General features: G+C 37.6%; 1 long non-coding RNA gene across 1 annotated transcript in view; it reads right to left on the reverse strand.

The window, feature by feature from the left end:
• LOC131482070 (uncharacterized) overlaps window positions 1-24,789 on the reverse strand; it is a 345,618-nt gene that overhangs the window by 140,982 nt on the left and 179,847 nt on the right. Inside the window, exon 2 of the long non-coding RNA XR_009246747.1 lies at window positions 23,238-23,344. This is a non-coding gene — a long non-coding RNA (uncharacterized LOC131482070). The remainder of the gene's footprint in view (window positions 1-23,237; window positions 23,345-24,789) is intronic.

Here is a 24,789-nt window from a genome sequence, read left to right on the forward strand (position 1 = left end):
CATCTAGCATCTAAAAACAATCACTATGCCAAAATATAAACCTAGAATTAACCTTTCCTTTTCTTTTAGTTTTAATACGCATCCTAATTTCTGTTTTCTTTCTTCTTCTCTTCTTGTTGTATTTAAATACATCACCATTTAAATATTATATAAATTTTCATATATTTAGATTTTACTTTATTTTAATATAAATTAAATACTTAAAGACTTCAAGATGAGAGGAAGGAAGAAAACAAACATTGAAATACAGATGTTCTCCATTTTCAAATAAGGGAGGGTCTGGATTTTGGTTCAACAAGCCAAGCCTCTGGCTCTGAGGCCAGCATCCTATGCAAGCATCAGCTCCAGTTCAGCTGCTCCACTTCTGCTCAAGCTCCCTGTTCATGTGATGGAGAAGCAAGAGAAGGTGAGCTAACGTCTTGGGCCATTGCCACCGATGTGGGAGACTTGGCCTCCTGGCCCTTAGTTTCAACCTGACCCAGATCTCTCTATTGGGTTATTTGCGGAGTAAATCAGAAAAAGAAAGATACCTTTTTCCATGTCTCTCCTTCTCTTTTTGCAACTCTGAATCTCAAATGAATAAAGCAAATGAATCACCTACTCTGATTTTTATACTTCCCCCATCCTTTTCTAAATGTTGGAGAGCATCAGGGTTGTATCTGGTGTTCTCCTGTAGGTTTTCTTATGCCTCTTCATATAGTCTCATGAATGTACGCCACAAAACGATTTGTTAGTAATTCCTAAATTTGTACTTATATGCTGATTATGTCTCAAAAACTTTAAACTTGTGCCTATAATTGCCTGCCAACTAGGTGTTTTAATAAGCAACTTAAATTCAGTCAAAACTGAATGATTTATTTCATTTTTGTCCCTACCTAACTTTTGGTGCATAATGAACTTCTCAGTTATTTGCTATTTCCCACTTCCACTTTGTCAGGCCTAACCTATAATACCCTCTCTGATTACATATCAGAAAAAAAAATCTTCTTGGCTCTATTTTCAAAAACACATTGTCAGTTTCATCTCTGACATTCAGGTCCACACCATCACCATTTCCAATCCACACACCTATTTGACCAGTTTTGTGGGTTTCACCTTTGTTCAAAATAATCCAGTCCTAACAATACATAATATTTTATTCTTTAAAAGCATAAATGAGAGGATTGGCTTAGTGATCAAGACACTGGTTTGGGAAGCTGGTGTGGGAAGCTGGGATGCTGTGGTTATGCCATTGCAGGGACCCATACCCCACATCAGCATGGTTGGCTTGAGCCGTGGCTATTCTACTTCCAATCTGCTTCCTGTTAATGTGTTCCCTAACAGGCAACAGGTGATAGCTCATATACGTGGGCCCATGCCAATCACCTGAAATGAGTTTTTGGCCCCTAGTTTCTACCTGGTCCAATCCTGGTGTAGAGATTTGGAGAAAAACTGGTAAAGATATTTATTCTCTCTCTTCTCTCTCTCTCCTTCCTGTCTCCCCTTCTTCCCTCCCCACAATGTTATTTCACTTAAATAAAAGAAAAAATAAAATACCTGGAATTTGGGGTGGGCACTGAGCAAACACAGAAACATTTATTCAAGAAAATCTACTAGGAAGAGTAGAATATGTGCCTTCTCTCTATCTGATGTAATTTCTCTGGGATCTGTACTTTAAGTGGATGTTGATAATTCATGATGAGAAGGGGGCAGAGTTCCTTCTCCAAATATTCAGATAGGGCTTTAATTTGAAATCAGTAATAAACAGTTATAAATTTTTGAGTATTCCACTGAATGGTGCAGCCAAAGTTCTATTACTGATAGATGTGGCCAACAGTATCAATGCACTGAGCTCTCTCAGCCATTCAGGATGATGGCTGCCTCCCTTGGGATGACTGATAGAGAACATAAAAACGTGAGGTTATCGAATGTTATTCTGCAATGAAAAGACTGGAATTCTTAAATACAATAAATCTGGATGATCCTTGAAAACAGTATGGTGAGTAAAAGAATCCAGTCACAAACAATCATGTATTGCATGACTTCACTTGTACAAAAATTTCAGCAGAGGCATACTTGCAAAAGCAGAAAACGGATTAGTAATGACTATAAATGAGCCCAGGGCTATTTATTGGAGTGCGAACACTCTCCAGTTAGGTTGAAGTGACAGTTGCATAGTTTTGTGAACAATAATACATTTTTAAAAAGTTATTAGTTAATAAATGATTAATTTCCGTCTGCCTGGATCCACTTAAGTTTTTCACATTCTATTTTTAGAGGACAGCGTGTCATAAATTTATTGAACCATAAAGAAACATTTCAAGTTGCTTATAATTTTGACATTTCCAACAGAAGAGTCACTATTTACGCCCTCCCTGGTTATTGAAGTTAAAAGGCATCTAAGTTTAAGTTGTTCACTACGGTGAACACTTTACGTATGATCACATTCTGTAATATTTTTGTTTTTCTAACTAAAAAGAAACTTGAAATTAGTTTTAGCCCAGAAATGAATTAAAGTCTTAAGGAAGGATGAGTTATTTATAAAATCATTACTGTGAAAATGATTTGGTTCCTGTTCAATATTCTTTTATGGAGTTAAAACTCATTTTCCATATAAAACTCTGTCACAATTAAAACATCACGACATCACTACGTGACAATATTTGGAAATTCTTGTCTCTGACAAGAATAATATGTTTTTAATGTGAAATTTTCAGCATAAAACAATTGGATCACACATCAAAGAATTGTAATGAAAATAAGACTTGGTCAATAGACAAATGACTATAATTAAATGACATACAGAACCTTAATAAAATGCTAGTTTATTTGTTCAGCTTTGTCCTCCAGAAGAAAATGAGTTTCAATTAGAAAATCCTAGTTAGGATTCCAGCTGTCTGTGTCTCATGCTTCAAAATCAATAAGGGAAATCATGACGATGATTTTAGACTGTACTTCTGAAATTCAATGAGAATTCAACACATGCATAATACTGCATTATGGTCTACAACACATTATTTAATAATGTCCAATAAATGTCACTTATGATTACTCATAGTTTTATTATTAAACTAAAAATACTATTGGAAAGTAATTTAGCTTATACTGCAATGTATAACTTATTATATAGAATAGATTAAAAATTAATATTTAGGGCCAGGTGTGGTAGCCTAGTGGCTAAATTTCTCGCCAGGATCCCATATGGGCACCAGTTTCTATCCCAAATGTTCCACTTACCATCCAGTTCCTTGCCTGTGGCTTGAGAAAATGGTAGAGGATGGCCCAAAGCCTTGGGACCCTTCACCCACATGGGAGACCTAAGGGAGACCCCTGGCTCCTGGCTTTGAATGGGCACAGCTCTGGCCATTGAGGCCAATAGGAAAGTGAACCAGTGGATGGAAGATCTTTCTCTCTGTCTCTCCTTCTCTCTGTAAATCTGACTTTCCAATAAAAATAAATAAATAAATAAATAAATAATAAATAACTAAATAAATAAACACATAAAATGAATATTTAACTTAAAAGTAACAGAAAGAAACCAAAAATCACAAATTGTGAGCATTATTTTTAGTAATGTCTCAGAAAGGCATTGGATACCAACTCATGACTTTTAAAAAAGATGTACTTCATTATTTGATTGGGAAAAGTTTGCAGAGAAGCAGGAAGATTAAGAGAGAAAGAGAAGAGGGAAAGAGCAAGGGAAGTCCTCCGCATTCTAGTTCACTCCCCAGATGCTCACAGCAGCCATCGCTGGACACAGCTGAAATGGAGACTCAGGGAACTGCGACTCGGTCTACCAGCTGGTGGCAGGAGCCCAAAACCTTGGACCCTTTTCTGCTGCTTTCTCAGGCACAGTAGCAGGGAGCTGGATTAGAAACAGAGCGGCCAGGACACAAACTGGCCTCCAATGGGACACTGGTGTCACAGGCTGCAGTTTAACCTGCTATGCACAATGCTGTTCCCCAGGGCAGCATTCATAAGGAAATGAAACTCAATGTGCCAATATGAGCTCAATGTGCCAAAATTCAATTGTGAAACAAGAAAATAGGGAGTGGTGTCTTAGCACCCTTGCATGTCAATTTTCTTTGGAAAAAAAAAAAAACTTCTGGGATTTTAGGCAGCAGTGAACTCCATGATTAGACACAGTGATATAGACCTCTAAGTCAGCTAATATCACCCTTGAATACATCAGGAAAATAATTATTTTTAGAAGAGAGGAAACAAAGCATTAAGCCATCCTATTTATTTTGCCTCATATATGAACAATTTAAATGCATGTCCTTTTACCTTAGCAAAGAAAGAGATAAACACATGTCTTTTATTCTGAATAAATGTCTTTTAATCTTGTTTTAGAAGTGACCTCATGAAATAGCTAAAGCTGTTGTTCAATTTCATCCAGAAAAGCAATTAAATTGTTAATTCCCCAAAGGTATCGTGTATATGGTATTCACATTTTTTTTTAGTATTTTAATAGCCTCATGCAATCTAATACATTATACATATCAGGTAAATGTTTACTGAAAAATTATTCATTTAAAATATGAAAAAATGAATATTAATTATGCTAAAGTCCAAAATATATTCACAGCCGTGTTTTGCGTCTTCTTTAATACATTCACGTACTTAATTACTTGCATTTTATCATGCAGATGTGCTTCCCAAGAGGATCCACTCTAGGAAGCAGTGCTCAAAAAGAGGAACTGGCAATGTGGCACAATGAGTTATGTCACCACCTGTGATGCCAGGCCCATGGGAGCACTAATTAGGCCAAGCTGCTCCATGTCTGATCCAGTCCCTGCTGACTCTCCCAGGAGAGCAACCGAAGACAGTGCAAATACTTGAGCTCCAGCACCTAGATGGGAGACTGGAGAGAGTTCCAGGCTCCTGGCTTCCACCTGCTCCAGCCCTGGCTACTGCAGCCATTAGAGGAATGAACCAGTAGAGAGAAGATCTCTTTCTCCTGTGTCTCTCACTTTTTCCAAAGGAGTGAAAATAGACATGTGTCAGTTGCACATGTCAAAATTCTTCCAGTTCGAAGACTTAACTAAGCATTTTTTTTTAGCATCGATTTCTTTATTTGAAAGTCAGTGTTACAAAGAGCATCACAGTGACAGCATGCGAGCTCTTCTGTTTACTGGGTCACTACTGAACTTTCTATAAAAACCAGAGCAAGCAGAGCTGAGCCAAGCTCTGTCTGACTGTCTCACGTTGATGGCAGAGGCCCGAGCACTTGGGCCATCATCTCCTTGCTTCCCACGTGCATTAGCACGGAACTGGATTGCAAGTTAAGCAGTTGGCATTCAAACTGTGTATTTCAAATCCTAATGCAAATAGTAAAATTTAGAAAACACATATGCAGCTAAGTAGAATTAATAAAAACTAACCAATTGATTTGAAACATGAGAAAAAATTAACAAATTAAAAAAACCAAATATGAACATGTTTTATCTGAATGCAAAATTTAAAAGTTATGTTACATTAAATGATTAGAGACCCTATTTAAAGGATAATTTAAAATTAAATTTAAAGATGAAAATCCAGGGGTCAGTGTTACAGTATAGCAGGTTAAGCTACACCCACCATTTATAATGTCAGCATCCCATATGAAAATCAGTTTCCTTCTTGGCTGCTCCACTTCCAATCCAGCTCCCTGCTAACACACCTGAAAAGCAGAGGACCATGACCCAAGGACTTGGACCTCTGCTACTCATTTCGGTGGGCCAAGTTCCAGTCTCCTGACTCAACCCCACTCATCATGGCCATTTGAGGAGTGAATCAGCAGACTGAAGATCCGACTGGCTCTCTCTGTGTCACTCCCCTGTCTCTGTATTCAGCCTTCCAAATAAAATTTTTAAAAGGAAAATTAAGAACCAGACATATGTTTTCCATCAGGAAGGAATATTACATGCAAAATTCACAAACTTCACAAAAAATCCACAAAAGCATTTTTAAAAATAAAAAGAGAATAACCTGTATCTTAAAAAAAAATCAACTCTAGGGCCCAGCATGGTGGCCTAGTGACTAATGTCCTTGCCTTGAACATGCTGGGATCCCATATGGGCACGGGTTCTAATCCCGGGAGCCACAGTTCCTATCCAGATCCCTGCCTGTTGCTGGGAAAGCAGCAGAGGACGACCCAAAGCCTTTGGACCCTGTATCCACATAGGAGACCTGGAACCGGAAGAGGATCTCCAGGCTCCTGAGTTCAGATCGGTGCATCACCAGCCATTGCAGTCACTTTGGGAGGGAATCATCATAACTCTTAATGCATATCATAATATACATAATATACACAACCAAGGTGATTTGACAAGTAGATAAATCAGGCGTATAATTACATCCTCCTATGGAATTACTTTTCATGTTTAAATATTTACATACCTGTGGGTTTTTTTTTTCATTATACTTTCAGCTTTTACTGGCAACAAAAATCCATATACTTGTTATGGCTTTGTATTATTGAAACACATTAATTATCTTTAGAATCACATAAACCTGGTTATGAACTTAGGTTCTACAACTTTATAGCTATGTAACTCCTGGCCATGCCTATTAACTTATCTGAGCCTTCACTTTCTTTTTTTCTAAATCAAAATATGTTACCAGACTTTAGAATCTAATTGCAGCGGTAAAATGGCTGAGTAAGGTCTTTAACACTAAAATGACTAAACTTAAATTACGGCCATTTCCTTAATATTGGATCCAGTTCTTTCCCTGTGTCTCTGGTTTTCCCATAAAAACACATATATCATTTTTGAGTTGTCATAGGATTAACAGAATTACCATGTAAGTCACAGTACAGCACTTTACACAAAACAAAAAGTAAAATGTACTCACTAAATTCAATAATAGCTCCACAATCATATTACAAACATAATAAAATATTAAGACTCTAAAAATCCACAACTGTGCAGGTTCGTTGTAATTGGATGCAGAGATCTAGAGAGTGGTGCCCTGGAACCAGGATTTGCTGGTTCTTGAGAGGTGATTAAACACATCATTGTCTAAACATGCCTACAGTAATGTCATATTAGTAACTTCAAACTCGTCAGGGTACACAAACATGTACATATTGACATTGGTAAAAGTTAAAAATAAGAATTGGTGTTATGACTTGTGTTTTTATTTACTAGCTTGTTCAGGAGAAGGAAGCACAGATTAGTAGGATAGCACATAAGAGCTCTAACATAGGCAACAAAAGGGCATAAAAAATCAATCAAATCAAATTAAATCACAATGGTACTTAGGAAACTTAAGAACTTGCCTGAAGACACTGTTGATGCTAGTTTTAATTAGAGGTAACATAGAGAAACCTTATCTTTTTAAATAGAGCTTGATTACATTCAATAAAGAAATTTCATTAATATTTCTTTCACTCAACCTCTCAAGTACTTAAGAATACTCTCGGGCCCGGTGCAGTAGCCTAGCGGCTAAAGTTTTTGCCTTGCATGCACCAGGATCCCATATGAGCGCTGGTTCTAATCCCAGTGGCTCCACTTCCCATCCAGCTCCCTGCTTGTGGCCTGGGAAAGCAGCTGAGGACGGCTCGAGGCTTTGGGACCCTGCACCCACGTGGGAGACCCGGAGGAGACTCCTGGCTTAGGATTGGTTCAGCACCTACTATTGTGGCTGCTTGTGAAGTGAATCAGTGGACAGAAGATATTTCTCTCTGTGTCTCCTCTTCTCTGTATATCTGGTTTTCCCATAAAACAAACAAATCTTTTAAAAAAAAGAATACTCTGAATCTCTGAAACTATAACATTCAAATAAATTAATTTTTAAAAATTTAAGAATATTGTCCCTTCATTTAGAAATGGTAAGAATCTCCTATTATTATGCCATTATTCATTTTCAACCTGCGTTCTTATAACATTTGTTCATCACCTAGAATTTAAAACAGTCTCGATTTATATAAGAATACTTGAAAAAAATCATAAAGTACTGACTGAAAAGATTTGAAATAGTAAGAAATTGAAACTGAATTTTGTGAATTCTTTTTACAATATGCATTTCCATGAATTTTTGATGACCCCTTGTTAGAGTGCAGAAAATGAGAAATTTGAAGTTTAATGAAGGATATGGAGAAAGGACTATTTAATAAAATTTCTCTTAATGACTACTAACATTTAAATTTTTTTTCAGCTTAAAATATTGAAATCAAAGGTGGCTGGATGCTAGAAACTGCATTGACCTTCATCAGAAGAAAACACTGAAAAACAGAGGCGTTTGCAGTGCAGAATGGACCAAACGGAACAGATGTTGTTGGGCGAGAGGACAGATATACCATCACCAACCACTCCTGCATCTGCACAGGCAGCTTCTGGCAGGGAAGCAACATCTTCCCAGGGCACGCTGAGGACAGGAGGGCATTGCCCTTGTCCTGGAAGGCTTGAATGAAAGAACAATTCCATGACCACATGTTCCCTGCTGAATTTGAGTGCAGCCAAGGAGGCTGGTTGGGGTCTGATAAATGATTCTCTCCTTGAAGTGAGGCCATTTTGCCTACCTCCTTTCTTCCACCAAAGTGCCAGCCTCAAGCTGCTGAGGCAGAAGTGCAGCTCAAGTCTATTCCGAACGGGGAGCAGTGGACGGGTCCAGCGCTGCCGGAGGACACTGGGACCAAACTGAGACATCTTGCAGGATGTTAGAGCAGACCCTGTGCACCCTGTGAGTGTGGCAGTGCTGTGCCTAGGCCACAGAGCTAACAGTGTTGCAGGTCCCGTTGCAGAGCAGGCACCTGATCTTTGTCATTCCATGCATATTGGGGCTCATCTCATGGAAGGGTTAGAGGACACGCTGCACAGGGAATTAGCATTCTGTAAGTGGACTAAACTCTCCAGTACAGGGTGGCTGAATGGATAATACCAAAGACCAGTGTTTATACTGCCTACAAGAAACACACTTCCTCAATTGGATACACACAGCTAAAGCAGAAAGGATTGGAAGGATTGCAGCATGCAGATGGAAACAAAAAATGAACAGGAGCGACAATATCCATACCACACAAGTAGATTGTAAAATAAAAGCTGTTGAAAGAGACAAAAAGGTCATTATGTAGTGATTAAGGGATCAACACACAAAAAGATGTGACTGGAATAAATGTCTATGCAGCCGATACTAGAGAATCTAGTTTTATAAAGCACATAAATGTTAATGGAGCTAAAGGAAGACCTAAGTTGCAATACCATAATGATGGGGACTTCAAAACCTCACTTTCATCAATGGACATATTGACCAGACCCCCCAAAAAATCAAGAAAGAAATAAAAAGAAATCTATACCACAGATAAAATGAACCTACCAGATACCTACTGTATCTTTATCTTATAGCTGCACAACACATGTATTTTGATTAGTGCCAGGAACACTTTCAAGAATAAATCATTTATTAGGTCATAAAATAAAGCTCAAAACCATTTTTAAAAATTGAAGTTACATCATGTATCTTCCCTGGTCACAATAACTAAAGATGAAAATTATATATGCATATACATATCTACTCATAAATATACAAAGTATCACACATGGAAATTGAATAACATGCCCCTGAATGAGCAGTGGGTTTTAGAAGAAACCAAATGAGAATAATTCACTGAAATGAATTAAATGGAAATGTAACATACGAAGTCTTCTGTGATGCTGCAAAACTAGTGTTAAGACTGAAATTTACAGCAATAAGTGTCTACCTCAATAATTGGAAATGTGTCCAAAATAATTTAGCAATTCAAAGCGGCAGGCTCAGACGGGGTGACAGATTTACCAAAAAACTAAAAAGTCCTTCATAAAAAAAGACTGGAGCAACGTGATGGGTTCAGAGATCACGTTGACAAGGGGCCACCCATCCTATGTCCCTGAAGCAAGACCTGGTGCCCCACATCACCAACGTGGGCAACTGGAGGCATTTCCTGGGCAGCTGCTGTGGTGTCTTCAACAATGTGGCCATAGAATGCGACCTTCCAAAACACCCTTGTGGTCACTTCACTGCCAAAAGGTATAGGACTTGCCACTTTTGAACAGGTATTTTATCCTGCTTGCTGATACCTGCAACCCTGTTCTTGCTCAGATTCTCAGAATTCTTGGTGCTAACTTATGAAGCAGCTTTCTTTTCCTATCGAGTAGAAATTGGTCTCCTGTTCTCTTAGAAGTATATTTTCGAGAAATAAACAAGCACTTCTATTAAAACTGTAACAGGAAAAACAAGAAGTAAATCCCAAATTAGTAAGAGAAAATAATGAGAATTAGATTCGAAATACACAAAATAAAGCTATAATGTATCAAAAAAAGTGAAATGGACAGATCTTTTGATTAAACAAGTGAGATCAATAAACCAATAAACCATTGGCACAAAAAAGAAGGGAGATGAAGATAAACATAGGCCTGGGAGGAGGGAGAAGAAGGAGGGAGGGAAGAGAGAAATACAAGATACTAAAACATAAAAATCAACTGCATTCTTATATATCAGTGGTGCTCTGAATCAGAAAGAACTTACAAAATCAGACCCTTTCACAACAGTTACAGAAATTTTTACCACGGTAGTTTTTAACAAAGACATAATAAATGACTCCTGCAGTGAAAATATATAAAACATTATGAAAGACACAAAAAAGGTAAAAATTTTCCATGACCATAGAATTGAATGAATGTCCTCAAAACGTCCATAGTGCCCAGAGTAATTTACAGATTCCACATGATCCCAGGCAAAATTCCAAGGACATTAGTTACAAAACTAGGAGGAAAAAAAATCAACCAAAGCAATCTTACACTACAAAGTAAGTCAATGGCATCACAATAGCATTGTCAAGATTACTACAGATATACTGAGCTCAAAACAATCCTGTTTATGCACAAAAATAGATTACAGACACTTGGAACAGAATGGGAAACCCCAAAATGAATCCACGCATCTATCAGCAGCTCATAAAATAAAAAATAAATAAATAAAGTCACTCCCCAGGAAAGGACAGTATCAACATACCATAACAACTGGTATTGAAAAAATTCGATTTCGAAATATAGAAATTTGAATGATGATCCACACTGTTTACATCATCTCACAGTGGACCTAAGCCCAAAATTGAATACTATCCAATTACTAGAGGAAAAGATAAGCGAAATGTTGCGAGTTTTGGCCTACCCAAAGACTTCTTGAATAAGACCCCAAAAAGTACAGGCAATAAAAGCAAATATAGACAAATGGGATCACCTCAAGCAAAGAGACTTCAGCCCAGGAAATGAAAAATTTAATAAAGTGAAGAGACAACAGACAGGAAAGAAGAGCATATTTACAAACTATGCATTCAATGATGGATTAATATCCAGAATGGATAAGAAACTTAAGAAACTCAACAGCAAAACAAACATTTCAGTGGCAGGGCACAGGATATGAAGTCATTTTTCAAAGGCAGAAGAACAAATGGCCAACAGGCACATGAAAGATTATTAGTCATCAGGTAAATGCAAATAAAAACATAGTGAGGTATCACGTCACCCTGGTTAGAACAAAACATTAAAAATTCAAAAGATGCTTGTAAGGATGTACAGGAAAAGGTACCCTAATACACTGTTGAGAAGAATGAAAATTAGTACACTCATTATGAAACATAGTGTTCAGATCCCTTGGAAAACTGAAGACAGACATTCCCTATGTCCTTGCTATCCCGCTCCTGGGAAGATACCCAAAGGAAATGAAATCGCCATGTAAAAGTGTACATTCATTCCCATATCCGTAGTAGTATAATTCACAGCACGGAAGATATGAAGCTAACCAAGATGTCCATTAACTAATGGCTTGATTACAAATGTGAAATATACTTATGATTAAATATAACTAAGCTGTAAAAAAGAATCAAATCCTGACTTGTAACAAGATGGGTATAACGGGAGAACACTATATTACATGAGACAAACCAGACCCAAGAGACAAAAACTGCATGTTTCTTTTTATTTATGTCAGATAACATATGGATAAAATGTAAATACTGCATGTGTAGGCCAAAACCATGGCACAACAGGTAAATCCACAATCTATGCCACCGGCATCCCATATGTGCACCAATTCAAGTCCCGACTGCTCTACTTCCAATCTAGCTTCCACCAATACACCTGCAAAAGCAGCGAAGGATGGCGGAAATGCTTGGGACTATCCCCCCACATGGGGAACCCAAAACACTCCCGTCATCCTTCTCTGATTGGTTCTAGTTCTGATCATTGCAGGCAGATGACAATAAAGTAATATAACTAATATAAATAAAGTAAAACTGGGTGGACATCATATCATTCCATATGGAGAGATAGTGTGTCATCCTTTTTTCAAAATGTTTATAAAAGAAATTGTGGCAACATTATGAATTTTCAAAAAACTAATAATGCTTTGTTCTTAATTTGAGTGTTGGTAATTAGTGTGACCAGATGATCAAAGAAAAGAAAAATTTATCTGTGTAAGAATGTCCATTTCTTGATATGTATACTGTATTTCAATAAAATATTTGGCAAAATAAGAAAAATGTCACCAAAATGCTGTGTTGTTCCTTCTAAAAATGTTCTAAGAATTATTGTCTAAGAAAAACGGATGTGGCCACATGGTCATTTAGGTAAAAATCATTCAAAAATATTCTTTTTACTGATTTTCATTAATGCTAAGGTCACAAATTAGTATTTGATTATACTTGTAAGCTTAAATAATATATTATAAGCACTTTATTATGATATTTATTATGCAAAGAGTAGCATGCTGCTTTTTTTTTTTTTTTTTTAAGATTTATTTATTTTATTACAAAGTCAGATATACAGAGAGGAGGAGAGACAGAGAGGAAGATGCTCCATCCGATGATTCACTCCCCAAGTGAGCCGCAATGGTCGGTGCACGCCAATCCGAACCCGGGAACCTGGAACCAACCTCTTCCGGTTCTCCCATGCGGGTGCAGGGTCCCAATGCACTGGGCCGTCCTCAACTGCTTTCCCAGGCCACAAGCAGGGAGCTGGATGGGAAGTGGAGCAGCCAGGACTAGAACCGGTGCCCACATGGGATCCTAGTGTGTTCAAGGCGAGGACTTTAGCCGCTAGGCCACGCCGCCAGGCCCAGCATGCTGCTTTGTAAAAGAAAAATATCCGATACAGGGAATAATTAGAGCCATCTCTTCTTCAACGTGGATGGAAATGAACTGCAAAATTTCAAGCTCATTCCAACTTGTAATTTTCAATACACATAATTTCCAACATGCTTTATAATGCATAATAGGTGCTTAAAATTTCAACGGATTAAATATTATTGTTTACTGAATCATGTGATTATTCAAAACTGTTTGCTATGTTACCAAATACTTTTAAATTTCCTAGCCACTACCTCCAGCAACTTAATATGAAAATTCGTAATAATAATCCTGATATTACAATTGGAAAATATTTCAGAAGTTCATCCTAAATGTGAGTAATACAGGCCAGGCAATGAAGTGGAAGGTGTATTCCATTGAAGGGCTTTCCTTCTTGCTGAAAGTTCTCTGTTAGCTGGAGAAACAGCAGCTCAGGGTTAGACAGACTTGGTTTAGTTTCTCCTGCTGCCTTATCTCACAATATAACCTAGGGAAGGTTTTCTGGTACCTTAATACCTTACATTCCTTAGCTTTTAAACAAGAGAAAATACAGATATTCAGCAGCAAGAACACTCTTCTTTTGAAAGAGATCAGCCTATCACTTCCATAATTTCTGATTAGCATAAAAATATGTTGATTATTTCTGTCTCAGTTATCAACTCTGGTTTCTGTAATCATTTCATAAACAATCATATGGAACAAAGTAGTTGCCTCTAGGTGAAACACGCTTTTGAGAAACTGTAGAGGTTGAAGGAAAATTAAACTGGATCGCACCTTAAAAAATTGGAAACTTGGTAGTGACGAGTAAATATCATTTTTTTGTTAACACTATTGAGGGTAGAAGAAAGATAGGCTTTAAAAGCCAGAAATAAAATACAAATGCAGGATGTTGAACTGAGGAATTTGGCCTAAATCATACCTGAAAGGAAAGATATAAAAGGTGTCCTTCTGGAAGATGCTGTGCATTCAAACAGATGTTTAAGTAATGTGAAAATAAAACAATGCTTCTTTCAAAAGTGCATGTGAATTTGTACATATATATGTATGTATGTATATACATATGCAAGTACATATGTATGTTGGAATTTGAATTCATCATATGTATTTATAAGCTAGATTTCAAAATTTTCTTCAGATCAATCATTTAAAAATTGCAAAGGATATAGTTTAAATAGTTGTTAGATAAACAGTCAACTACTCAAATGAAGATGTTTTTAAAAACAAGATGAACTGGGGCTGACACAGTAGTGTATACACTGGATCAGTAAAGAGTCTAACATTACACCACAACACCCACGTCATCCATTTCAGTCCTTCTCAACATGCAGCCATTGTACCAGGTCGCAGCATCACAAAATTGGTGAATACAGCATAAGGCATTTTGAGAAAACAAAAGGCCACTTTCACATAGGCTCTATTATAATATGTTGTCTTGATTTTTCTATTTTATTTAGTGGTTGTGATTACTAACCTATTATTGTGCTTAACTTATAAACCAACCTTATTTTAGGTAGGTAATTATAGGAAAATCATGGAACATAGTACATCACATTCAGTATTATCCTTGGATTAATGCATCCATTGGGAATCTTAGAACATTTCTTGCATGTAGGGGGACTGGGACTACTGTACATTTTGGTGGAGGAAAGATTTCATTTAAAAGAAAACAAACGTCACAATGGATAAAAATACAAGACAGATCTCTAGGTTTCCGAAAAGATATATTTGAAAAAAAATCTTACATTAAAAAGAAAATAAAAACATGAATATTGATCTTTCTTAATCAAATCATTTTTGAATTGTTCATTTTGGTTTTTATTTGGGTAAAGCTGACATAAAACTGAGAGAAATAACTACAAGGAGTGCTCATAGAGTTATCATTAGGAAATCGTGATTATTTTGTTTGTTTGTTTTTTCTTTTTTTTTATTATTAATTACATTGTATTATGTGTAACAGTTTCATAGGTACTGGGATTCTCCCCACCCCTCCCAAACCCTCCCACCATGGTGGATTCCTCCACCTTGTTGCATAACCACAGTTCAAGTTCAGTTGAGAGTCCCTCATTGCAAGCGTATACCAAACATAGAGTCCAACATCTTATTGTCCAGTCAAGTTCAACGGCTTCTTAGGTATACCCTCTCTGGTCTGAAGACAGAGCCAGCAGAGTATCATCCCGATCAATTAAACCTACATCCAGAAACCTTCAAACTTTTGGAAGAAAATGTTGAAAATACTCTGCAAGATCTAGGGGTAGGTCCTGACTTCATAAAAAGGACACCAAAGGCAATAGCAATCAAGACCAGAATAAACAAATGGGACCTCATCAAACTAAGAAGCTTCTGTACAGCAAGGGAAATAATCAACAAAGTAAAAAAGCAACCCACAGAATGGGAGAAGATCTTCGTGCACGACATAGGTGATAGAGGGCTAATCTCCAGAATATACAAAGAGCTACAAAACAACCAAAATGTCAAAACAAACAAGCCAATCCAGAAATGGGCATGGGAAATGGGCAGACACTTCACAAAGGAACAAACCCAAATGGCAAATAAACATATGAAAAAATGCTCAAGTTCCCTGGCAATAAGGGAAATCCAAATTAAAACATCAATGAGGTACCACCTGACGCCAGTAAGACTGGCCCACATGAATAAAAGCACCAACAACACTTGCTGACGAGGTTGCAGGGATAAGGGAACCCTACTCCACTGCTGGTGGGGCTGCAGGCTGGTACAGCCTCTATGGAAATAAGTATGGAGAACATTCAAACAACTCAAATTCAACATACCGTATGATCCAGCAATAGCACTCCTAGAAATATATCCAGAACACTTGTTTTATGAGAAACCAACATGCACTCCTATGCTCATAGCAGCACAATCAGTAATTGCAAAAACATGGAAGCAGCCAAAATGCCCATCAGCAGAGGATTGGATAGGAAATCGTGATTATTTTAAATAAATGTGTTTTCATGGAACTTTCTTGTACTAAAACTAAAATTTTCATTCATGGTGATTCTTCTTTTTAAAATAGTAACTGAATTTCCCAACTTAAGTTTTTCTTCCTAAATAAATTCCAAGTGCAGTACCAATGAACTCAACCACCTGTCAAATTTTATGTAAGTAAAAGCAATGGAGAAAATAGCTTTATCCAAATGTTTAAATGAATTAGAATAGGTCCCAGGCCTAATCATGTTTTCAAAGACAGTCTATTGGCAGCAGGAAATTGTTTTAGGTTTCTATCTGTATTGGAACTTATCTGTACAGTAGAAAAATAATAAGGATTTTTGTTTTCCAATCTAGAGGGAAACCAACAGAGTCATAAGAACTTAACTGATTTCTTCAAAGGTAAATCTGGTAAAACTAGAGAAACAGTATAGTATTGTGGGCTTGAAATAAGTCTCTAGCGTTCAAAGTGAAGCTAATAAGTGTAATTTTCATTTCGGGGTTTCAATTTATTAGCTCTATCATAGCTTCCATAGGAAATAGAATATATCTCTTTGGGGGAACTCAAACATTCTTTTGGTGCCATTGCAATTAGTGTTTATTACTGTATCTTGAGAAAATAAAATAACAATGAAAGTATGAACATCCATGTTATCAGTTTTATTTTAAATAATAAATGGATGAATGAATGAGACTGCAAATGAACTTGAAAAATCATTATCTGTTCTGTTACAACATAGACATAAAGTCAACTAAAGAAACATGAAAATAATTTTTGAAAGTAGCAAAAAAAATTTATTTAAATTTATCCCCCACGTGTCTTTTTTTATACAAATTACATTAGAAAGCTCAGTAGTATTTAGGGAAAAAATAACTACTGGTTTTGAAAGACCTGAGTTTTATTTTGTATGACTCTCCTACTGTTGCATGATAATCAGTTAAAAAACAAATCGGTGGTTATCAATAACCATCATCTGTCCCACCGTTTTCTTAAGAAGCCAAGTACAGAGGCATGGCATGCTCTGCACGAGGCACCAGGCAGACGTCACAGTGTTAGTCATGGCTGCACTCGCACCTACAGCTCACAGTTTTCTTTTATCCAAACTGTTGGTGGAAGTTTTCAAAACCTTGTGCTTGTTCTCAACTCCTACATAATTGTGGTCTAGCACCGGTGGGGACCACCCACAACTGCTGGCGGCTACCTTTCAGTTCTTGCCAAGTGAAGATTCATTGGTCAGTTTACAATGTGTTTTCTTCTTCAAAGCCAACAGGGAATTTCTCTTTTGAGCTCTGGCAAGAACAAGAACAAGAACAAGAAGAAGAAAACTCTAAAGTGTAGATTTTTGAACGAGTTCAATGGATTTGGACAGGCCCTCAGAGTTAATCTCATTATTTCATAGTTTATGCATTAGGGAACTGTACTAGATGTTTGAAAGTCCATTCACTTTTGCCTCATGTCATGAACTACTCCTGAGAACGATACCCCATATTTCACTCATCCATTCAAAGGCAGGGTGTTCTACCAGACATGCACACCAGGAGATAAAAATCGCAGAGATGATCTTAGAATTGTGCTCTCAATATAGTTTGATATTCCACATAATATTAACTAATTTCCCTTTTGGTTTTTGTCTTCTCCACCATAATAACAGGGTAAAGATGTTAAACAATCCCTTTAGTAAACTTTCTAGTTTAACATTCTAAAACTGATACAGAACTTTAAACTCATGTATGCTGACCAGAGTTACCCTTGTAGATTTATGGAAGCCTACAATGTCCTGTAAATACCTAGCAACAATTTCAGCGGCTTGCAACAGATTCAGAAGTAAATAAAGACCTCAAAAACAAGTGTTTAAATGAACTCAGAGTGCATGGTTATTGCCTATCACCTGTCCTCATTCGGTCACTACAGGATTCAAAGCACAACACACACATTAAAGTATTCATTGAACTATAATCGTTACAGAAATTGTGAAATTTCAGAGGTTTGTCAAGGCTGGTAGTAAAACTGACTAAAACTCTAAAAGTATAGGTATTTTTAATGGCATCGCATCTCAACTGACGAGTTTATATTGCTATGTAATGTGCCATATTATAAAGTTGCATTTCCAGGCAAATAAAATGGTTTATAAAACCTGACTTGAAATATAGCAGCAGTAGTAAATTAATATTAGAAAGATGCAAGAATACGTAAAACATAGATATAACAAATTTCTATAAAGAAACGTTAGCAGTTATGCCAGAAAGCAGAGCTTTTCAGTAAGTTCCAGAGAGCTTACGTGTCCTTAGGGAAGGTACTAAGTTAGGATGGGATAGCAAATTTTATCTTCCGTTACAATTTCATTTAAATTGTTTGCTATATTTGAAATACCAGAGGTGATCCTACACAATAGCAAACATGACTCCCACAGTGTTCCACATGACAGTTTTCCAAATGGTTGTTGAAAATCTCTTAGGGGATTAACCCACTCAAAATAATGTGGCACTGTGTGGTACTTGAAAAATTTACAGGAGCAATCTTGGACCAACAGATCTCATTCAGTCTGGATGGCTTCACGACCAAGAACAAAATACAAATCCTTCAACAACATAAAGGAAACTGCAGTAATGATCAGCTGGGAGGTCTTTAAGGGATTTAAGTGGTGACCTGGGAAGCCAGCTTTGGCCAGAGTTAAAAGCTAATCCTCTAAAGTTGAACAAGAACTCTGAGCCACTTGAAATCATTGTTCTATTTATAAAGAAATGATAAGGCGGGTTCAAGAAGTGCACATGAGGGTGATGCTGGCTGCCAGGTAAACAGGCCTAATGCTGAACTTCCTTATTCAACCTCCACAAGGCTGATTCTCATAACGGATTTGCTGTCTGATTCGCTGGCTGGCTGCCAAATTTATTGGTCTTGCTGCCAGATGTGCTTTAGTTCACAGGGAGACAGAAAGCTTAAAATGCCTTTCAAAATGTAGCCCTGTACTTAGTGGAGGCAGGCAGTCAGGACTGTCAGAAGCAGAGTGCGACACTCAGACTTCCACAAGTCACCCAACCATCCATCAGTTGAAAAGGGCCATACTTCTGAAACAATGCGTGCTCTTGCTCCTGGGCTAGTCAGAATCTCTGCAATTTTCCATTGTTCAAAAGGAAGCCAATTGGGTCACATATCCTCCTTTTCAATTGAATGGATGAAGCAGATATTTTATAGGAAAGAAATTACTTTTTTATTTTATTTTTCATGCTCCAGCTCCAAAGGCTCAGGAATCTTGCTCTCACACTCCCTCCTGCCGCCTGCCCTCTCTCCCCATATTATTACAATAGTATAGTTCTTCAGCAACAGTCACAAGTCTATCATTCTGCTAAGTGTATACATTTCTACTCCCAAATAAAATGACTTTCATCCACTTATCCACTGATAACTATATCCTGATAATAAATGCTAGACTTTCCACCGTTGTCCATACCTACAATGTAATGCTGCATTTAAATAAATGAGGTTTTAAAATGAAGTTCTGTAAAATCGGTGCAATAGAAGAAATAGGCACTTTGCAGTCATTAGCTGTACGGACAGCAACAGCGGGACGCTCCTAGGTCCTATATGACCATGGGCAAATTCACTAACCCATTTTGAATGCTGGTTTCCATAATCAATTATAAAACTATAATAATATTATTGTACATTTCTATCAAAATATATCCCCTCAAACACCACTGTTCCTGCTAGGACAGGAGGTGAACTGAACAGGGCTGGCTCATGGACCCACTGGTATGCGTGAAACCTGGCACTGGGAGAGTTTCTGATGGAGGAGCCTGAGCAACTCCTCTGGCAGGACACAGTCCCTGCAGGTAAGCGCAAGAAGCACAATAGGAAACAGCCCAGAACAGGCTAAGGAAATTATCCCACTGGTATACACATGGCATGGGTTGGGGGCAGACCAGGCTGAACCTGTTCACATCACCCGCTGGTGAGTCAGAGCGCCAGAACAGAGTGTGGGTCGAGCCAGGTTCGGTTGCGACACATACTAGTACACAATAAGGAATGCCAAGGTGAGAGGAGCCGTACCAGATGTGGTTGCAGCGCCCAAACAGCACATGTGATAATCAGGGGGAGGAGGCAAAGCTGACAGGGGAATGTGGGCTCCCCTGCCGGACAACTACTACCATTGGAAAGCGTGAGTCGGGACGGAGGCAGATCAGAACAGGCAGGGCTGTTACACCTGTGGGCCTCATGTGGGCTAGATAAGGGAAGGGTCACGGTGGGCTGACTGTTCCGACTGGTGCAAGCAAAAACTAGAGTGGGTGAGGGTTGGTTGGGCTAGCCGCAGTACTAGCTGGCAGAGACTGGCACTTGGAGCTAATTCTGTCAAGTCAAATGCCAGAACTACCTGGAGAGTGCATAATCTGGGAGTGAGTGTGGCCTAGAAGGGAAATAGTGGGCACCTCTTTCGGGCTACCACTCATTGGACAGCACAAACACCAGGACAGGGGCAGGGGTGGCTGGACAGAAGGCACCTGCCAGTAGGTGTGTGGGCTGGATAGTAGGTTGGTTGGGTTGAGCTGGGTGGGCTTCAATGCCCATCGACACGTGCGAGAGCTAAACAGGATGTGGGACAGACTTGACAAGCCTGCGGTGTGTACTGGCAACCATGGGAACAAGGGTAGGGGGCAGAACTGGTAGGGGTTATGGGGAGTCGCCCCAACCAGGCTGCAGCTCCAACCGGTTTGCGTGAGGACCGAGTAAGCGGGCAGGATCGAACTGGACTACAACACCCGTTGGTTCACGAGGAAGACAGGGCTGGAAACAGAACGAACCCAGCAATCCCAACGACCAGCATGAGCATAAGCTGATTGGTGTGATGGACGGTGTCGGACTCTATACTAGCAAACTCGCACAAGAATCAGGCCTGGGATCATCTCAGATGAAGTTTCTTTGGAGATCCCTCCAACTGAACTGCTGATCTTAGAACCCCAACCATGAAGAGACTGTCAGCCAGTGGATTCTGAATAGGGTTCATTGCAATTGGAACTGAGAGACTGGCAGCAATCCAGAACTGATGAACTATCAAAACTGTATGAGCAGGACCCTCAGAGCGTGCCTCCTGTTGGGGATCTGGGATGGGTGGGAGGTTGGGTGGGGCTTTTCCCTTTGTTTTTTTCCCTGACCCCAGATACAGGGTAAAATGATATTGATGTGGAAACAATGGTATTACCCACTTTCACCCTGTAGCCCTTGACACTTTGTTCCCTAATCAACTAAGTAAGATTATTAAAAAATAATTACATAAAAAAAACAAAATATATCCTCTCTGCTTGCTAAAATCACAAGCTATGCAACACTCTGTATCATCGCTACAATCTTTGCTTTTCCCCATAGCATTTGTGACAATTCTGTATAATTTACTGTTTGCACTGATATTTCATTTTTTTAATATCCAAATCACTAAAACCTAGGCTCCAAGAAAAATGTTGTTTTTGCCCACTTTACAGGCAACTTAATCCTTATGTCTAAAATATTATTTGGCATAGAGTAAAGAATCATGTTTACATCCATTAAACAAATAAATCTCTCCTACAAAGGTTCTTACTCTAATCATGTAAAGTAAAATGTATTCTATACAAGATAAAATTCATGGCATCAAACGAACCATAGTTTTCTCCATTGTGGCATTAATGTTCATTGCAAGAGTATATCACAGTCTGCAACATTCACATCCTTATTTGTCTCTACATACACATCACCTAGGAGGAGGACTGGCCAAGAAGTAACCGATAACATGTAATGAATTAATAAGTGAATAATAGTAAAATAAGCACATTATCAATAATTCACTGAAACAGGAAAAAATAAGTGAGCTACATCTGAAGGCATAATGCATGCCTTTCTGGTGAACAAGGCGATGGGATTGTCATTCAGTTTCTTAGAAAAATCTCTACAGCTTTGTTTACCTAGTTACTGACTCTGGAGAAATTAATATAAAATATTTTGTAAGTCATTTTAATTTACATTTAACCTGAAGCTCCAGGTTTTCAGTTTTCAGTTCATGTGTACTTACTGAGATAAAATTCAAAGCAGAACAACATCTCCAAAGAGCATGGTATTACAGTTGATATCACACATTGTTTTCCATATGCAAATGCATATTTTAACCTGATGTGTCAAAGCATTAAGATCAGTCCAGTGCTAGCGTCCCTCAAAGGTGTTCACACGTGGAGGACTTGTTGTTAGTGAAGCCTGATGAGATTTGGAGAAATGCTGACAGTGCAGTCTAATACTTATCAACTATGATGTTAATCAGGAGCAGAAATCTAATTTATATAGAATATGGGGTTTGAGGCTGTAGTATAGCAGAGAGCAAACTAGAGAGATAATGACATGACTTCAATTATAGAAGTACTAAATTCTAGATAGATCTCTAAGATAGTGGTACAGAGAAATGAAGTAAAATTCAGTTGTCAGAACAGAAAATCCTACTCAATGAAAAAGTCATAGGCTGATTCCAAAACATTCTCCAGTGTAGATTAATATTTCATGCTGATTTTAATGCTAGGCATAATGTGATGTGAAAACAAAATCATCACAGCTTTGAACAGATTAAGACTCAAAACCGAAAATTTGATGCCTAGTAACTTAGGAGATATAGCTAACATTTTATATATTTTGTATCATATATAATATCATATACATATATAAAATATCTGACTTTCCAAATAGTATTAGCAACTAAAAATTTTATATTACCTTGGATCCTGATATATACACAGATTGAACATTAATTACTTGAAATACAAAACACATTTCTGAATTTAAGATTTTAGAATATTGAGATATAATAAAGTATCTTGCCTATTGCATGGAAGTCTGAACACAAAATTATGTTTCATATACACCTATTAAAATAACTTGAAGATAATTTATGTAATATTTAAATATTTTTCTGTACAATACAAAGCTCATATACATTAAAATATCCAAAAAGTAAGATATTGTAACCTCAGTCCCCCATGTGACCAAGCATGGTTGTCTGACATCACCATCATCCTGGCCTCTGAATTTATATGGTGCCAATAAACAATAATTCTGTTATGCTTATTCACTTGTAAAATTTAGCTATAAATTAAATCACAATTAGTCCAGTGAAAAATGAGTTTGTCAGTAAGTAGGTAGCACAGTAGACTCACCAGAATGCTCAGGCCATTCAGTAAATGCAGTAAGAACAAATAGCAGGGTTACTGTTTCTACCTACGAGATTGTGTCTTGACTACAATGTTCCTCCCATGCACTGTGTTTTATTCCATTTTGGCTGAAGGAACCATCAGAAGCCACTGAGGAATAAGAAAATGGACGCTCTGCAAATGAGAGACATTTAACAGAACAGTGTTTTAAAATGTTTCCTACATATGCTGCCACATTACAGAGAGTTCTTCTCTTAGAAGCCTCATGTTGACTTTAAAGATTAGCATTATTTCTTGTTGTATTATGAATGCACGTGACTAGCCACTCAATTAATTCATCACACATTTTATATCATATTCCTTTCTCTACTGTAAGACCTTTCACACTTCGACTGTTATTCAGTTTCTCCAATGCCTGTCACAATAGGGATACCTTTTGGCATTTTGGCATTTTAAAATAATTTCTCTATACAACATGCAGGGAGAAAAAAAGAAATCCAAAAACAAAGCAGTAAGTAGCATACATTGCTCTTGGTTCCATGTGCAACTCTGCTGTCGCCTGTCTTGCCTGTGTATACACTTGCATAAAGTAGATTTATCTAAGATAAAGAGGACAGGAGCCTTTTTTCTTACCGAGCAAGTGACTAAATTTGTACACCTGAATTCCAACCTCAACATGTATTGTGAGGTCAGGTATGGAATTTTCCACTTGTAACATTACTACAGGATCCAGGGCATTTGAGATTTCAGATTTTCATATTAGGGATACTCAGCTTATATTTTGAATTACATAGTTTTCAAATTCAAAAAAGCATTTATTTTCATTTCAAGGCAAAGATTTTCTTTCTAAAAATCCAAAATGTTGTAAAACTAACTTGTCTCTTGAGACATTTGAAAGCACATTGTAGACTTAGCACTTTCGTTTGCAAATAATAGGATTTTACTGTATTTGAAGGCAATAGTGAAAATCAGAAAAGTAACCATGATAGCAGGTCTAATCCACTGAGCCAATTTAAGTGTTGCCAATAGTCACAATGATGTTTGAAGAAAAATTAGCCTGTGTCAGATCACGTGCTCATTAATTTTTGTTTTACTCAAACATTCCAGTCCTTGACATTCATGATTTTCAAACACATGACTATTGTGTGATTGTTTTGTAGAACATTCTTTAATTTGGATATCAGTTTCAGAAAATGTATTTCCACCATATTTATCTCAGATGCTAAGCTTTACTCCTTACCTTGTGTATATATCTTTTTAAGATTTATTGTAAGGGAGAGAAAGAGAAGGATAGAGAGAACGAAAAACTCTAAAGCCATCTTCTGCTTTCAGACACATTATCAGGGAGACAGATCAGAAATAGAGTAGCTAGGACAAGAGCTGTCACTCTGGTGTAGCATGTGAGCAAACCCCAGCTGTCGCTTGGCTCATTGTGCCACAGTTGGCTCACCCCTGCCTTGAAATGTTCACTTTTTTTTACATAAATAAATAAATCTGTAAAATTTTATTTTTGTAATATAGCTACCTTTTTCTTTGTGCTAAGTATTTTGTTGAGAGCAAAATAAAGACTACATAAAATTTATCCCATATAAAGGTTTATCTCTGCACAATTTTTATAT

The sequence above is a fragment of the Ochotona princeps genome, chromosome 15 (genome assembly GCF_030435755.1).
Source record: "Ochotona princeps isolate mOchPri1 chromosome 15, mOchPri1.hap1, whole genome shotgun sequence".
NCBI lineage: Eukaryota > Metazoa > Chordata > Mammalia > Lagomorpha > Ochotonidae > Ochotona > Ochotona princeps.